Source organism: Harmonia axyridis, chromosome X, assembly GCF_914767665.1.
Source record: "Harmonia axyridis chromosome X, icHarAxyr1.1, whole genome shotgun sequence".
NCBI classification, from domain to species: Eukaryota; Metazoa; Arthropoda; class Insecta; order Coleoptera; family Coccinellidae; genus Harmonia; species Harmonia axyridis.
Genome location: NC_059508.1, coordinates 29,253,167 through 29,258,166, shown reverse-complemented (window position 1 = coordinate 29,258,166; position 5,000 = coordinate 29,253,167). Strand labels below are relative to the sequence as shown.

The 5,000-nt window shown below is 49.5% G+C and overlaps 1 pseudogene; it reads left to right on the top strand.

The window, feature by feature from the left end:
• The first annotated feature begins 161 nt into the window (after positions 1 to 161).
• The window catches only part of LOC123688243, a 9,111-nt pseudogene continuing 4,272 nt past the window's right edge, over positions 162 to 5,000 (top strand).

The window sequence follows — 5,000 nt, the reverse complement described above, 5'->3', positions numbered from 1 at the left end:
CACCCCCGAAACACCGAAGCACTTTGCTTGGATTCGCATGATCCGCCATACGGAGCAGGAGATAATAGACGCCTTTGAGTAGGCTAACTCCCTCGCGTAAGGTACGTGATTTTATGAGCCGCCAAAGGTTAGTTTCGGAACGTTTCGATGATTTGAACATACGACCTCAGGACAGGTGAGACTACCCGCTGAATTTAAGCATATTATTAAGCGGAGGAAAAGAAACTAACTAGGATTCCCTTAGTAGCGGCGAGCGAACAGGGATTAGCCCAGCACTGAATCCCGCGATCGTAACCGGTCGCCGGGAGATGTGGTGTTTGGAAGGATCCATTATCTGGCGAGTTCGCGGCGCGTTCAAGTCCATCTTGAATGGGGCCATCGCCCATAGAGGGTGCCAGGCCCGTAGCGACCGCTGCGGCTTGCTAGAGGATCTCTTCTTAGAGTCGGGTTGCTTGAGAGTGCAGCCCTAAGTGGGTGGTAAACTCCATCTAAGGCTAAATATAACCACGAGACCGATAGCGAACAAGTACCGTGAGGGAAAGTTGAAAAGAACTTTGAAGAGAGAGTTCAAGAGTACGTGAAACCGTTCAGGGGTAAACCTGAGAAACCCGAAAGGTCGAATGGGGAGATTCATTCGCGCCTGTTGTTGGGATTTACTGACTGTGGAAACGGCGACGTTCGCGTTGGCTGTTCCCTTCGGTTCATCTCCGGCTTCGGACGCGTGCACTTCTCCCCTAGTAGGTCGTCGCGATCCGTTGGGTGCTGTTCTACGGTCTCGAGTGTAGCCCGTGAGCTCGGATTTTCCGATGTTTACGGACACTGGGTTTCCGAACAGCTCGCTCGACGGTTTACTGATGGCGGGAGGCCGCGACTTAGTTCGCGTCCGGCCCGTGGCAAGTATGTGAATTGTGATGGCGATCGGACCTAGTGCCGATTCCGTCCGTTTGCGACTGTTCGCCGCGGTGTTCTTGGACAGACCTCTTGAAACGCCGATCAGCGACGCTATTGCTTTGGGTACTTTCAGGACCCGTCTTGAAACACGGACCAAGGAGTCTAGCGTGTGCGCGAGTCATTGGGAATCACTAAACCTAAAGGCGCAATGAAAGTAACGGTTCACTTTATGTGAACTAAGGGAAGATGGTCGGTCTCCATGACTGACCCGCATTCCCGGGGCGCCTCATTCTCATTGCGAGAGGAGGCGCACCAAGAGCGTACACGCTGGGACCCGAAAGATGGTGAACTATGCCTGGTCAGGACGAAGTCAGGGGAAACCCTGATGGAGGTCCGTAGCGATTCTGACGTGCAAATCGATCGTCGGAACTGGGTATAGGGGCGAAAGACTAATCGAACCATCTAGTAGCTGGTTCCCTCCGAAGTTTCCCTCAGGATAGCTGGCGCTCGTTGCATACGAGTCTCATCCGGTAAAGCGAATGATTAGAGGCATTGGGGTCGAAACGACCTCAACCTATTCTCAAACTTTAAATGGGTGAGATCTCCGGCTTGCTTGAATGTGAAGCCGCGAGATTTCGGATCAGAGTGCCAAGTGGGCCATTTTTGGTAAGCAGAACTGGCGCTGTGGGATGAACCAAACGCCGAGTTAAAGCGCCTAAATCGACGCTTATGGGATACCATGAAAGGCGTTGGTAACTTAAGACAGCAGGACGGTGGCCATGGAAGTCGGAATCCGCCAAGGAGTGTGTAACAACTCACCTGCCGAAGTTACTAGCCCTGAAAATGGATGGCGCTGAAGCGTCGTGCTTATACTCGGCCGTCAGTGGCATGTGCGGTCGCCCTTCGGGGCGGTCATGAAGCCCTGATGAGTAGGAGGGTCGCGGAGGTGAGCGCAGAAGGGCTGGCCGTGAGGCCGTCTGGAGCCGCCTTCGGTGCAGATCTTGGTGGTAGTAGCAAATACTCCAGCGAGGCCCTGGAGAGCTGAGGTGGAGAAGGGTTTCGTGTGAACAGCCGTTGCACACGAGTCAGTCGATCCTAAGCCCTAGGCGAAAGCCGATGTTGATGTGGCGTTGTTAATCGTGTTTATAAGTGGTGGCAGAAATGCTATGCATCTTGACGCGTGACGCACGCCCGTCGGGCGAAAGGGAATCCGGTTCCTATTCCGGAACCCGGCAGCGGAACCGAAATTAAACCGGGCCCTCGTAAGAGAGTTCGTCGGGGCAACCCAAAAGGACCCGGAGACGCCGTCGAGAGATCCGGGAAGAGTTTTCTTTTCTGCATAAGCGTTCGAGTTCCATGGAATCCTCTAGCAGGGAGATATGGTTTGGAACGCGAAGAGCACCGCATTTGCGGCGGTGTCCGGATCTTCTCCTCGGACCTTGAAAATCCGGGAGAGGGCCACGTGTAGGCGTCGCGCCGGCTCGTACCCATATCCGCAGCTGGTCTCCAAGGTAAAGAGCCTCTAGTCGATAGAATAATGTAGGTAAGGGAAGTCGGCAAATTAGATCCGTAACTTCGGGATAAGGATTGGCTCTGAGGATTGTGGCGTGTCGGGCTTGTTGGGGAAGTGGGTCACGGCTAACGTACCGGGCCTGGGCGAGGTGATGCGTTTCGCTTGCGTTACGTTTGATCCGAGCTCGGTCCCGCGTCTTGGCCTCCCGCGGAATCGTCAAGCTTCGAGACCCCGTGAGTGCTCGCAAGGGTGCTCTGGGTAATCTCTGCGGCCGTCATCTAACAATCAACTCAGAACTGGCACGGACTGGGAGAATCCGACTGTCTAATTAAAACAAAGCATTGCGATGGCCCCAGCGGGTGTTGACGCAATGTGATTTCTGCCCAGTGCTCTGAATGTCAACGTGAAGAAATTCAAAAAAGCGCGGGTAAACGGCGGGAGTAACTATGACTCTCTTTCGAACCGTCGTGGAGAGCAGACGTGTGGAGCATCGCTCCGGATGTCTGAGTGAATTTCGGTTGGTTACGCGGCTCCGAAAATTGTGAGTGTGTGTCTGTTTGTGGAGTTAGTGACGGGCTTCAAAATGATACATGAACGAAGAAAATACATGAAGAATTGCAAAAGTTATTAACAAAATTCTCCAATTTCGTACTCGTTTATGTTAAAATATCGATCTTCCTATACTGTGAATTTAAGATGAAACGTGAAACAGAATTTTCAAAAAACACGGTTGTTAATGTAAAAAACCTGCATCAAAACATTGAAATCGGCTACAAGAATAATTATTGCGACGAAAATATTCTAAAATATTTCAACACCTCAGCTGTGAAAAATTTCCACAAAAATGACAAAGTGACAGCAGTGACGTCGATACACAAGGGTAACTACCATCTTTCATCAAGAATCCCTGAGAAAAATTCCAGGGCTGAGGATAATGCCCAAATGGCCAAAAATGCGAAAAATTCGAAATCCGTACACCAGGATAGCAGGAGGTAAAGGAGGTGAGCCAGACAAGCCGGACAGTGTGTGAGGACCTTTAGCTAGCGGTTCAGAAGTCGCCAAGACCCAGGAGAGCTTTCACAACCTAAAGCTCAACCGAGCTTTAGCTCCCATAAAATAGGTGAGCTTTGAGCTTTCGAAAGCTCACCGAGCTTTTTGATCCCCACGAAACACCAGCTAGAGCTTTAAGCTCCACCAATAGGGGAGCTTTCACCCACAACTCTGACTGCGATAGAAGATCTTCAAAATAGGTGAAATGAACCAACTATTAGATTTCAACGATGGACTAGGCGATTAACATCTCAAGCCAAAGACTTTAACGACCGGCTAAGCGAAGAACTGATAAAACCGGAGACTTCAACGAGCAGTTAGGCGACGAAAGCGAGGAGATTTGAATGATGGATCAAGAAATTGGAGACCTCAACGCTGGCACAAGAGAGAAGAATAATACGAAATGGCGAAGGATCCGGGATTTCCCGAACTTAAGCATTTAAATATCGATTGAAGCTGCCCTTTACGAAACTTTACAGCGAAACATCGGTTTACCATTGAATCTCGAAGAACCAGAGTACAGGATGCAAGTTTTCATATAAATTTCGCGAATACACTAGGAGATCTAGTAGAAATAATTTACCTTTCGGAAATCTCTTTTGTTGCCTCTCAACTCACACCCCGTTGACAGCTTAAGAAAAAGGGAACATAAAACCAACATTCGTCTAATGCCAGGAAAGGAGTTATGAAACATATGGAAAAGTTTATACCATAATACTCACCTATATGATAAGCTGAAGGAACTTCCACTCCCGACTTTACGACTTGATGGTAAATAAGCCTTGATCGTGAGAAACTTCCAGGACACTGCAGAGTTGGAGGGGCCGTAGTGGCTCAGTTATATTCTGGAAAAAGAAGACGAATTAAATCATAGACACCATTAATACTCTAAGACGGAAAGATTAACAGCCCGAAGGTGAGACTGCGTACTACCGTATAGCGTAGGGAAGTTGGTGGAATCAACCATATTTCAAGAAGGCATTTGAGTTTTATTTTTATCCCATATGCCCCCACCACCCCAAACCCCTGCGGGGTTCACCTGCATCTGCCAGAACGGCAAAATATATGTAACAGCCAGAGCCCTGGGACAACATAAAAGGCTCTATTGCAGAGGTGCACCTGATGAGGACTCTGGAAAATGCCCTTGCTGCGGGAGAAATTTTGAATCTTACGCAGGCATGAGGCAACATCTTAGACTGGCACATGCTGAAGTATATAATGAAGAACTTCAATCAGCTGCGAACAACGCCCGAAAACCCTGGTCGGAAGAGGAGGTGAGAGAGCTTGCAGCAGCCGAAATAGATTATAACGGCGATAACATCATCGCGTATTTGAGTGGGCTATCGGGTAGATCATCGGAGGCGATAAAGAAGAGGAGAAGGACTGCGGAGTGGGCGAATGCGATGGTTAGGCACAGAGAATGCCGTGAGATTGAGGAAAGAGAAAGAAAAGAAGAGGAGGCAATACAACTACGCCGTGAATTGGATATAATACTGGAGGAAGAACAAGCAGAGCCAGAAATAGTGGAAGAACAGCTCGCTGCTCC